Genomic DNA, 14403 nt, shown 5'->3' with positions numbered 1-14403 from the left:
AGTCCAGTGTTGCGGGGGAGCGCCCCCCCCTTCGAACCCGCTCCCGAAGCGCGCTCCGGGCGGGAGCGGCTCGGGAGCGCACTCCCAAAATCGCTCCCGTAAAAAAATTTACGCTCCCTGGTCTGTTAGGGAGCGACTCAGGGAGCGATCGCTCCCGCGCTCCCGGAGCGTTTTTTAATGCCCGAGAGCGATCGATCGCTCCCGAGCATTAAAAAATGCTCCGGGAGCGAATCGGGCCGGGCCGGGAGCGGTTCGGCGGAAAAAAAATCCGCCGGACCCGAAAAAAATGAAATTTTTTTTTTTTTTTTTTTGTTTTATAAGGCCAATGGGCCAAAAAAACTTTCATTATCACTTCATTGAGCAAGTTGGAGCTGGAGCAAGAGCATTGGAGCGAAGAGCAAGTGCTGAGGAGTGAGGAGCAACTGCCAAGGACCGAGGAGCAAGCCTGCAGAGGTAAGTAACTTAGTAATCTAGTTAGTTTAGCTGGTTAGGTAGTTAATTTAGTTGATTTAATTTAGTTGTTTGAGTTTAACTGTTTAAAAATCATGTATTTAAATTAAATTAATAAATTAAATGAATTAATCCCAATAAACTAAATTAATTTGCAGATTCAAGACTCAAAACCCTACAAACATCAAACACCATGGACCTGGGGATATTTATTGGCATTTTCCTCTTCCTGGTCCCTTTTATGGTTATTATGGTGGTGGAGAGTAGGAAACGGAGGGGGCCTCAAACTGAAGAGGTGGATGAAGAAGCCGGAGGAAGTCAAATGGGTGAAAACCCCAGTGAGGAGGAGGTGGAGGAGGGTGAACATGACCCTCAAAAAACTAAACAAGACCAAACTCCATTGTGGAAATATGTTCATAGGGCTGAAACAGGGAGAGGGGGTGGAACCACTAAATTTCATTGCCCCCATTGCAACACTGATTACACAGGCTCATACACCCGTGCTAGAAGACACCTCTGCGGGAAAAGGCCATGGGATGGAGAGAAACAAATAGGAATCAAAACTTGTGCAGCGATGTCAACAACAGATAGAGCCAAATACATAAAGGAAGAGGAGGACGCCCAATACAGAACAAAAAGATCAAGGGGTTTCTTTGAACCAAGCTCACAATCACAAAGAACTCCTTCAGCATCCTCCCAAGGCAGTGGATATGGACATGGAGGCACAGGGTCATCATCTTTAAGGCTTAGAACCATATCATATTTCCTTGATGAGGGGTGTAGGAATGATGTGGATTCAAAAGTTTACAGGTTCCTCTATGCATGTGGGATACCATTCAATGTTCTACGCTCACCTTATTGGCACGAAATGTTTTCTGCCATAAATGATGCCCCTAAAGGATACAAGAGCCCTGGGTATGACAAGGCAAGAACTGTTGGCCTTAATCATGAAAAAGCAAAAATATCACATTCTTTGAATAAAATGACAAGTTCTTGGACTGACAATGGGGTGTCCATTGTATCTGATGGATGGACAAATGTAAAAGGCAAGCCATTGATAAGTGTTCTTGCTGTGTCTGTTAGTGGTCCCATCTTTCTAGCTGCACATGATTACTCAGACAAGTTCAAGACCGCTATCAACATTGCAGAAACATTACTTGAAACAATTGAGTGTATTGGCCCATACAATGTCATCCAAGTCATCACTGATAATGCTCCTAATTGTAAGGCAGCGGGAGCAATTATTGAGGATAAATACCCGAACATATTTTGGTCTGGATGTTTGGTTCACACATTGAACCTTCTGTTGCATGATATTGTCAAAAACAAAAATGAACAATACCAATGGATTGGTGATTTGTACAAGAAAGGAAAAAAAAATGATAAAATTTATTACAAATCATAGCAATACCCATGGCCTTTTCCGCAGTCACTCGAGATTGGAGTTGCTGAAGATTGCGAGGACTAGATTTGGTAGCTATTACCTCACCTTCAGGCGCCTTTTGAAGGTAAGAGAGGCATTAGCTAGCATGGTATCAAGTCCACATTGGCAGGTGTTAAAAGAAAGGGCTACAAATGTAGCTGACATGGCAGGTTTTGAAACGGTGGAGGAGGCCGCTCTTGATGGGCAGTTTTGGACAACTGTGAGGCAGGTATTGGATTTCACCAAGCCAATTTATAACATGATTCGGTTTGCAGATACAGACAAACCAATGATTGGCGAGGTGTATGAGCAAATGGATACCATGTTGGGGGAAATAAAAGACATTGTTCATAATAGAGATCCCAACTTGTACAAACTGATTCATGATTGTGTGTGTGAACGGTGGAATAGGCTTAACCTTCCACTACATTGCTTGGCGTATATCCTTACGCCAAAATACTACTCAGCATCTTGGTTGGGCTAACCTGCAGCAGGGGGTGGTGTTAGGACCAAACCCCATTTAGATCAAGAGGTAACTAAAGGATATCCGGAAGCATTAGAAAAGTTGGTGCCTGACAGGGAGGAATGTGCAGCTGTGCGCCTTGAAATAGGCAGATACTTCAGTGGCAGTGGTTTGTATGGTAACTTCCATGCGATGGACGACAAAGATAAATTTGATTCTCTCACATGGTGGGAAACATATGGCGGCCACGGACTTTTGCCAAAATTGGCAAAAAAAGTTCTTTCATAGGTTGTAAATTCTTCTTCTGCAGAGAGGTGTTGGAGCACCTACAGTTATATACATAATGTGAAAAGAAACAGACTCAACGAAAACCGAGCAGAAAGCTTGGTTTATGTGCACTACAACTTGAGGTTGTTGAGCCATTACTGTGATCGGGCTAATGAAGATCCCACATATAAATTTGAGACAATCACCCTGAGGACGACGATTTGGAGGATGGCATTGTACATATTGAAGAACTAGAAGAGGAGCTTGTATGGGATGAAAATGAAGCAGCTGCAGCAGCCATGCCACCTCCACCTCCACCATCCAGTAGCAGTGCTCGAGGCCCGAGTCTTGTTCCATTGCTGTCGCCACCTCCATCGACACCCTCGCGTGGAGGTTCTAGTTCTGGTCGTCGGTCTGTCCGGGAGACTCCTAGAAGACCACCATGACCTGCTTATACTCCTGGAGACTCTCGTGGCAAGGGCCACTTGTAGATTTACAGTTTACTTGTCTTTTTTAGTTTCTATTAGACTTTAGTTTTCATAACTGTTGAGTTTTGAGTCCTTGACTCTTGACTCTTGACTCTTTCATATCATTATGACATTATGATATTTTTTGTAAACATTATATCACTGTGACAATGAAATTTTGAAGTTTGAAGTTGGGCCTTGGCAATTATAACTCATTGGTAATGATTGTGAATTATGAATATGATGCTTTGTGAAAGACTAAAGTTGTTTCATTTCATCTCATTATTCATGTTTCATTTTATAAATTTTTAACATTTCATATCATGTTAACAGTTAGAAGTTAGGACTTAGAAATATCTTCGATATTACTTCTTGTAATGGTTAAACTTGGCTTACAAGTACAACTTTGGTGATCAATGATGATAAATGTTATTGAATTTTCAATTCTGAAAGCTTGAAGTTGAAACTTTAATATTGAATTTGATGAATCATGATTTATAAGACTCAATATGTTGCAGTTGTAATATGTATTTTACTAACTTGTGGACATGGTTGATGACGATTATAATTTCTAGATGATTGATGTGATATGGTTCAATGATCAATTTATGTTTTTTTATGTTTTTTATGTCTATTTCATCATTCTACATGTTTTTGTTGACATATATGTATCAAAAATAAAAAAATATATATATTTTTAAAAAATCGCTCCCGGATTCGCTCCCAAACCGGGAGCTTCTGAAAATGGTCGCTCCCGCTCCCGCTTCCGCTCCCGCTTCCGCTCCCGCTCCCGCTCCCAAGTAACATTGTAACAGTCTATCCTAGCCCTCATAAGTAAATAAAATGAAATTTCATCGCTGGACTTTTATCATGAATTGAAATATATACACCTATGAGTGAAAAAGGTGAAAAATGTGGTTCACTTTCTGATGAAAATCGATGAAAAATGTGGTTCACTTTCCGATGAAAGTTGATCATTTCTTCAAATCTATTCATTTGTCTCAACGTCTCATTTGTTCAAATTGATGAAAAATTTGCTTGTCAAGCAATCTCTGGATTGTTAATGGCAAACATCCAAAAGATGGACATCGGCTCCGTTGGCTATTCATAAATGGACTGTCTTAGGAAACAATTTTTCCCATTCTAAGCAACAAACAATTTTCTATGTCTAACAAGGTAACAATTTTTCCCACATGGGATTTTTATCTGAATTTAGTGATTTTTTGAAATTGAATAGTTTTTTAATAATGAAAATGGATTAAATATCTTCAAAGCCTTTCAAAGCACTTAAATTTTTGAGACTTGACAATTATAATATGGATTTCTAAAAATAATTTCCACCCAAAAAAAACTATTCTTTTCTAGGCAAAATTGTTACATATTTAGACTATAATTAACTATAAAAACTAATCAATACAAACTAAGTATGTAATTTCAAAAAATCAAACATAGATAGTAAAAGAGCTAACAACCTACCTCACCCACTCAACCTAATCTTACTTGAATATACTTTTTATGACATTCGTTACGTCATAAGTTTAAACCATCTTAATTGGCAATAATGGGATAGTAGTTTTAAATTCATAATGATGTTATGCAATTAATTCGGGGGTGTATTTTTTGTTTCTTTCTAAAATAAAAAGTGGAAATATTATACCAAAAAGAACTTGTGACGAAGCTAGTAACAATCATAAAAAGATTTTTTTTATGAATAACATAATGGATTTAAAGACCTTTATTTTTTATGAATAACATAATGGATTTAAAAAAAGAGAGGAAACTTTAAGAATTACATAAGAGAGTTTGAGTTTGCTATTGTTTGAAATTATTATAATGTAAGAGAGTTTTTTTATTGTTTAAAATTATTCTATGGAAAAAGAGTTTATTATGGTTTTAATATTATTGTATTTTAAGAGGGTTTATTATTGTTTAAAATTATTTTATATTTATTTTAATTTTGGATTTATTAAGTGTTGAAAGGGATCAAAGTTATTGAAGTGTAAACTTGCTTTAGAGTGAAAAGAGATTTGGTACTCCGCACAATATTGTATTTTAAGAGAGTTTGTTATTGTTTAAAATTATTTTATATTTATTTTAATTTTGGATTTATTAAGTGTTGAAAGGGATCAAAGCTATTGAAGTGTAAACTTATTTTAGAGTGAAAAGAGATTTGGTACTCCACACAATGATTTCACTGCTAAGTCTACGAAGGCACATACTCTACCCCCCTTTGGTTTTGAACTTGTGACCTCTTTGAAGGAACGCACCATGGTTTGTCAAAACCTCAAGCCAAAAAACGATCAAAACCATGGGTTCCCAAACCCTAGAGCCAAAAAACCATCAAAGGTAAATTGGCTATTTTACCTCAATTTTATTATTATTATTATTATTATTATTATTATTATTATTTTTATATAATTTGACCAAGTCAAAAATTTTACATAATAGGATAGGACAGGACAAGACACCATCTCTTCCATACTTGGTTGGATAGACCATCTCCACCTAATTATTGTATTCTAAGAGAAATTGTTATTTTTTAAAATTATTATATTTTAGGTTTACTTATAGGGACATATTTAACCAAAAATTATATTATACCAAAACATTAAAAAATATAAAAATATATATGTTTAGTAATTTCCTTCTCCTAAGAAATATATTTTAGTAGAGAATTTCACTAATTAATATGCATGCCTTTGTTCAACTTGAGAATAGTTTTCTTAATTTTGAGTAGTCAAACTTGGAGCCAAAAAACCACCAAAGGTAAATTGACTATTTTACCTCATTTATTATTATTATTATTAATTAATTATTTTCTTTTATTTTTAAAATTTTAATTTTAATTTTGATTTTATTTCTATTTTTATTTTTATTTTTAGTTTTATGTAATTTGACCAAGTCAAAATGTTTTAATAATAAGATAGGACAAGACAACATCTCTTCCATAAATAATATGATAAGACAGGACAACATCTCTTCCATACTGAGGAGAGTGTCTCTCACAATTATTATATTCTGAGAGAGTTTGTTATTGTTTAAAATTATTATATTTTAGGTTTAGTTATAAGGATATGTTTAACAAAAATTTCTATTATACCACTAACTTAAAAATATATAATAAAATAAATGTTTAGTGATTGTCCCCTCCTAAGTAATATATGTTGGTGGAGAATTTTGCTAATCAATATGGATGGTTTTGTTCAACTTGAGAATAATTTTCTTAATTTTGAATTGAGGTTGAAGAGAGAGACTCATTGCTAATATTGATTTCCAATCCCTTAACATGACACATTATGTTGCCAAGGCATCAATCTTATGTTGTGTTGGACTAAAATATTTGTGATTATCACATGTTGAGAGAAACATTGATATTTGTTCTCATGAACTTTTGATGTTAGCAAGAACATAGGGCTTTCATTACACTATATAGATTCCCCATTCCTTTGTAATGTTCTTCTAAATTCTAGGACATCTCTCTGGTCCATGATCTTTTGGCCCAAATAAAATTTCACTAAGAGCTGAGCCAACTCAGAAAGAGAGTGTCAAAAATTAAAACCTTTGTTCCATATACTTGATAAAGGGATAACAAGCATATTGGCTTTCTACAAACAACTACAACCTTAAATTTTAACCTAATGGAAATCATCCAAAAAAATTTAAATCACAACACGAATGAACAACACCTAGGTTCTTATGGATAGCTGGAGACAAGTGAGGAAGTTGGAACTGGAAATTAAAAAGACAAAAAACCTTGGCTATAGACCTTTTTTTAAGATAGTTCCAAAGCACAAGAAAAAAAAAGAACATAGTCAATAAAATTTAATGGGACATACACACGAGCAATAGTTCATTGAATTCCTTTGAATCATAGAATATAAATTTCCAATTTCCAAAGAAACAACCCTAGGACAAATAGATTTTTACATGGAAAACATGAATCGACCTAGTTACATTCCAATAGATGTTGGAATCTCCAAACTAAATTAGGGCCATTAACCCACCTTGCCAACAAAAATCCATACAGCGAAATTCGTGAGATAGGAAAAGGGTTAATACTCGCATATAGATGGGACAGTAATGTGTCCTTGCATATCCCCACCCCCACACATAGAATAGATGTATTATATGTTACAACATGTGGATATTAATGGATAATTAGATGTGGCATATAAATTCATACGTTGATAACTTAGGATATAAAACAATGCAATATTGCTCTCTCCTCCGCCCCCAACAATTTTTTTTCCAATTCCTTTAGATTTAAAGAGATGGATTTATTGGGCCATGAATCTACTTCTAAGTTGAGGCCATGCAAAACTTAATAACATGAAACTCTAATGTTGTTACTTACCTCCTTTTTTATTTGAGTTATGATCACCATGATCTTGTTGTTTGAGGGAGATTATTCCCTATCATCGCTTTGATGATTACACTTAAATATCCTATAATTATCGGAGATTTGAAATTGGTTTCTTTAGCAAGGAGAACACCTCAAAGAAAAGCATAGGCTTATAGCTTGTTATAAACCCTACATACAAGTTTTTTCCATATTTACTTTGGGATTATAAAGAATCCCCCCACACCTAACAACCATGGATTCACTTTGGAGACACCATCAAAGAACAAAAATAAATACTCTTTCTTTAATTTCCAATCTTGGTATTCCTATGTATACTTTTGAATTTTCCACCAATTATAGATGCTCAATTTGCAATGATATGATTTGGGATCCCTATCCATAATTAAGAGTTGCCTAATCCATTCTTCCTCATCATTATTCAAGGTTTGTGATTTTTTATTCCCTTTACTCCTACAATTAATATCTTGAAAAGAAGATTGTCATTGGTCAACAGAGATTGGGGCAGCGACAGCCGATGTGGGTGAAACTAAGGAGATGCAGATCGTGCAATAAGGAAACTTAGGATTGTAATAGGGACATCGACCAACCGCAAATGTATTAAGCCACTACTAAGGTTTGTTCGAGAGCGACTATAGATAGAGACAATGACACCGGAGGGAAGAGAAGTTGTGAGTACCATTAATAATCGTTAGAAGAAATGGGGTCATGGAAAAGGAACTGTGTGAGAGATTTAAGTAGACGATAGAGTGTTGTAGAGCAAAGGTTGTTGTGTTAGAGCCACATGTAACTTGAGGTTGCGATTAGATAGTCTAGCCACCAGGTGGAGATTTGCCATGAAAAAATAGTAGCTAAGGACCAACCACCTACTTGTGTGTATACATGTGCACAAGTGTGGGTAGTTTCAATGGTTGTAGACGAACACAAAAACAATTCATAAGACCTATGAGTGGTGTGGTTGTCAGAGTTGACATTTGAACTATTATAGACAATTTGGGAAAATAATGTGAGATTTTAGACAGCAAGAGTTGGAACCAATAGATCTGTAAGTCATGGTAGTGGTTGTACAATGGTGTAGTCAACAGTAAGGATTCGCTAGGTAGGGGTTCTACTACATATTAGGAATAATTTGGGAGCTATAGCCACCAATAGGGTACAAATGAAAGTACCAAGGTTACCAACATGATTGGTGGAGGTCAACTCTCAAATGGAGAGAGGGACACTGTACTAGTGGGAGATTGGTAGTAAAGTTCATGGGTGTCTCAAAGGACCAAGACAGACCCATAATAGTGCTATAAGTACTTATCACAAGAGCAACGGTAAGAGGCATTACAATGACAGAGAACAAGGAGCAGGAGGATTTGAAGGTTGAGCAAATTAGAGGGCGTTAATCTTCAGGTTCAAGTATGCAGGTGCAGGGAACAGATTCTTCCAATTCTGTCAAGAAGGTTGTTTAGGAGTAGGAGGCTTTTAGGAGCAATTCCAAGGGGAATTGTACTTCGGGGATATTTCCAGAACAAGTGGCCAAAAAGGCTTCATATTCAAAGGGAGCAGCCAAGGCAGTGGATATAGGTCTAGGATTGAAGACAATTCCATGGGGTGGAAGTACCTCGCTCACTAAGAGGGAGTGTTTATTTTTGTATCTTGAGCAGGTACTTCTGTACAGACCTTGTTTCTAGGTGTGTATAAGTTGCACACATTCTCCTTAGAACACTTTCTCAAGTATGAGGAAGTTTTTTATGTAACTTAGCCTAATTCAATCTTAGGAAAAATCATATATTAATATGTTGTCTCATTGAGTTAATAGAAACTTATGAAAAGTAAAGTAATTTACTTTAATGAGTAATTTTTAACATTAACAATTTATCTCAAGTGAGGTGAGATCTAATCTTGACCATTAATCACTTTGAGATTAGGGTTGGGGTTAGGATTTTTGTTCAATGTAAAGTTATAAAAGCAAGGCTAAGGAGAGAGAGGTGATACTCTATAGTGTCACTAGCCTAAGGAGGAGAAGTGTGAAACTCTATAGTGTCACTAGCCTAAGGAGGAGGAGTGTGATACTATAGTGTGCTGGGTACGAGGAAGATGCAAGGATAAACAAGGGAGATATATCTAGATCGGACAAGGAGGATTGAAGGATATATCTACAGCTTGATCAGGTGGATAACTCTAATTTTAATGTTGTATATGTAATTCCATAGCTAGGCCATTATCCCAGGATGGGAGCCCAATTAGGTTTTCAGTCATTATTAATGATGAACTGATTTGATTGGGGATAAATCTATGTTTGATATGTGATTGAGATTGGTTTCGTAATTGTGATTCCAATGAATATTTTGTCAGGAACCTAGCTACGTATTTATTCAATAATTTATATGATCAGAATTAAATAATGGGTGTTGGGTTAAGGAAAACTAATAGTTATAGTGGAAATTGGTCAACTGTGAACCTAGGCCTCACCTAAGTATTCTAAATGAGTTAACAATTCCTCTAGTTATTAAAGGAAAAGTAAATAAGATTCATAAAATATGGATCCTTGATACCCCATGCCTAACATTAAAACAAATGTCCATGTAAATTTGGAAAGTGGAGAATGGCTTAAGAGACATGGGTCATGTGACTTCTCAAAAAACATTGGCAGGGCCCATTAGGAAAATGTAAACATTGTTGAACTATGTCCCAAGAGGCATGGACTCTCAAATAACTATGGGTAGGGTCCAATGGGATCCATAGGAACCTATTGTTATAATATTAAAGAATGTCATCTGTATTTCAATATAAATCACTCCTAAAATATTATTTCAAATTACTCTTGAAATCATCTTCCTTATGAATTTCCACATAGGGTTGTATAACTATTTCAGTATAAATCACTCCTAAAATCTTGTTTCAAATTACTCTAGACTCCATATTCCTTTTCTGAATTTCCACGCAGGGTTGTAGAGACTAAGAAGATGAATGGAGACACAATTTATATTGATGAAAGAAGGCTCAACACATCACTATCTTTTATAGAGTATACATAAAAAGGGCATGCATGATCTAAATGGTATAAATGGGAATCAACGTCATCCAAGGCCTTGTTAGCTAATAGGTGTCCCTATATTGAAATCACCCTTCAATAATTAAAATTTTGTTTAAAAAAAATAGGTGGATGGTCGACATTTCACTTCCACTGAATATTCTTGATTGTCATCTTAAATGGAGGTTTGAGATTTATCTCAAACCCTAATCTTGAGCATTTAACCTCTTGGAGAATCTAATTGATGATTTAGAAAAGTTATTCCTATGTCCCTTCGTTTCATTCTTTCTCTGTCCATCCATTTCATTGAATTGTTTCAATTAACCCTTGTAAAAAACAATGATGAACATCCTAGATCTGACATTCCCATACAAATTATTGTGGTGCTAGGGGCAACATCCATGGATCAAAATAACATATCCCACTTATTTTCGGCACCTCCTTGAAACTTCAATGTGGGTATAGTACCTACCTATGCCACTTGAATAACTACCTTTCATAATTTACTTTATTTTCTCTACATTTTTCAGTTTTCTAGGAAACTATTTTGAAAAATCTCTAGAGTTGTAATGGGGTCACCACTCTTGCCAATTGTTGCAAACTTGTTCATGGATAACTTTGAAAAGAAGGCCCTATATTTTCATTCCTTAAAATTTACCTCGTGGAAGAGGTTTGCTAGTAACACAAATGTCAAATCGGGGCCCATGGTAAAGATGAACTAGATAGGTTTTTCGATGACCTTAGTTCTATCTCTATGACACTAAGTGAATTATGGAAATGGAAGAGAAAAAGAGCCTACCATTCATGGATGTTCTTCTTACCAAGAGAGAATATGGTACATTAGGGCATTAATTTTTTATAAAGAATACTCATACAAAGAGTTATCTACATGTTGATGCCTATCATCATCCTGTCTAAACATTTTGTGTTCTTAATATAGTTGTTGTTAGGGCCCTTAGACTATCTAATTCATATCAACTTGATGAAGGTAAGAAACAATTGGATATTGTATTTAAAAATATTTGATATAAGGATAAAGGCATCAGGAAGGCCATGAAAAGTTCTGAAAGAAAACTTAACTCCCAAGGCCCTCAAGCACACAGTGGCAAGGCTTACCTTCCTTACATCTAGGGGGTTATTGACAACATTACAAATATCCTAGGTAAGAAAGATATAACTAGTGAGTTCACAATAGTAATAACAAGTGAGCAAATAATGAAACCCATAAAACAAAATATTGATCATCATATGTTAGAAAACCAGAAAGGCAGAAATATTTTCTTATATTAATAGTTAATTGTGATATACTTGTAGCCTTATTATATTTTCTTCATGTTCTTCTTTTATCTTCTTTTCATCAAGAAATCATGAAATCAAAACATGGAGACCAACGACACAAGATATAGGCACTCATATAGGGCTAAAAAACCTCTATAGGGGAAAACCCAGTCAAACTCTTCCACTAGTAAATCAAAACAGAGATAAACGAAGACCTTAAACTAGATCAAAATACCTTCCTCGTCCACCAAGTGAGCCTTCCAAGATGATTCAGCAAACTTTAGTAGTCTCCTCTTGTCTAGCAACTTCAGCCTAGCAACAACCCAAAATTTTGGCCCCCTAGCTTTCAAAATTTCAGCCCTACTGCAGATATGAAATTTCGGCCTCCCCAGCAGCTTCAGAATTTCACACAGGTGAGTCAAAGAGAGAGAGAAAGAAATTCTTCTTGAAAAATGTCTCCTTCTCCTTCATTAGGGGTTTATCCGTCTTCTTGGGAATTTCACTCTTCTTTTCTGCCTCCAGCTACCGTAGATCAAACTTCTTGGTTGGTGCTTCAAATTTGGTCGAGTTGTTTCCTTTATATAGTGAATTTCTGATGTCAAATTCCCTTAATGAGGCCGAATTGTTATTTTTTGAGGCCAACTTGGTGGAGGAGGCCTAGAAGACCTATTTTACATAAAAATAAATTTCTTTCTTGACACAAGAAGCAGAAGAAGGATCTTTTACATGATGACAAGGACAATGACTCTTGACATAAATCCTAGAAGCCTGTAATGGAGGCTTTGACCTATTAACTATTGACCCAAGCATGAAAATCATACTTTAATAAGTCAATTTCTTTTACAATAAAATTCATTTTTGTTTCTTTTGAAAAATACATTACATCATGACTCAAATACAATTATGAAGATGGACACTAGTTACATTTTTCAACGTCGTCAACTTAAAGGAGTATACAAAGTAGATTTCTCATGTGGTAAAATTTATATTGGAGAAACATGATGCTCTTCACAAAAAATACTAAAAGAGAATGGAGTTGACATTAAGAATGAATGGTCACACGATTCAACCCTTGTTGAATACTCCTTGAAAACTAAACATCATATTTTCTTGGAGAATGCTAGGATCATCATTAGAGAAGACCACTACCAGAGAAGACAAACCAGAGAAGTCATTGAGATAATAAAACATCCCCGTAATATTAATAGGGATGGTGGAATTGAGATTAGTGGTAATCAGTTTCCTTTATTACCTTGGGCTATTCCCACTCCTTCTCAGAAATGGTCTAGGTATGTCTCTCTTTCTTGTATCCTAAAACAATCTAACTAAAATAAGTAATATATATTGATTATAATATTTATTAATTAGATTATTATTTTAGTTATATTAATCATGCATATTATAATGTATTCATTTTTTAATACTAGTATGTATAATAACATTATTATAAATTAACATAACATGATATAGATATTATTAAATGTTAATTTGGATATTAATGTATATACATTAACTAATTATTATATATATATTAATTAGGATATTATAATGTTATATACACATTGATATTATTATTAATATACATACTAATATTATTATTAATATCTTTGTATTATACATACTAGTAATTATAATATTATTATTGATATTAATTAACAATATCAATAATATTAGTACTAATATTTATTTGTCTATATATATATATATATATATATATATATATATATATATATATATAACATTATTATATTTAGATTATAAGTAGCTATATCAATTTTACTTGTTCAATACCATAAGTATTATTAGCTTTCATACATTTTAGGTTTAGGGGTTTTAGTGAACCATTTAGCCTATTTTGTCTCTTTACCTCCTCTTTGCCTCTTCCTTATTTCGACCATTGTCCCAAAGACGTATGCTCTTATGAATTCAAAATGTTGACATCTTTCAAACATCATTGTGGAAATCATGAATTCTCCATCTACAAAAACACACCTTAGAAATCTACAATATACCATGTCCATTTTCCATCTAAAATCTAGAAGTATGGACTAGGGAACCCAATAGACAACTCTAAGGTAGAGTTGACAGTTTTGATGAGTTTTCCAACACAACAAATAAATCGATATTACATAATAAATGGAAGAAAGAAGCTAGAAGAAGCCTATTTCCTTAATACTTAAAGAAGGAAAAAACTCCTACCCTTGATGGCGAAGTTAAAAAGAGTGAAGAGGTTGAAGCATGGGTTCAGGCCTAAAGAAATATTTTAGAGTGCAAAAATACTCTAAAAAAATGAAGGCATGAGTATTAAATATTTAATATAAGAGGAAATGATGATATATGGTGAGAATACCTCAAGAATGTCAGCAGAATTTGAGAGAAGAAGTTGACCTAGAGTAATTTTGAGAGGTACTTCAACAATAATTTCCTATCTGAAATGTATTATGATGGAAAGATCGAGGAATTCCATGAGTACAAGTTGGGATAGCTCACTATGGAAGCATATGCCCAGAAGTTCATAAAACTATTGAGGAACGTACCTTATATTAGATATAAAAAAGATAAATATCTTGTGCTTCCTCAGTGGACTGCCATGATCCTATCAAGACTTAATAGAATTTGATGAAACTAATATACTAGTGGATACCATATGGAAGGATAAATACTATTATGACC

This window comes from Pinus tabuliformis, chromosome 6 (assembly GCF_031772625.1).
Source record: "Pinus tabuliformis cultivar Carrire ecotype Pingquan chromosome 6, CPIR1, whole genome shotgun sequence".
Taxonomy (NCBI): domain Eukaryota; kingdom Viridiplantae; phylum Streptophyta; class Pinopsida; order Pinales; family Pinaceae; genus Pinus; species Pinus tabuliformis.
Note: the sequence above shows the minus strand (reverse complement) of the source record.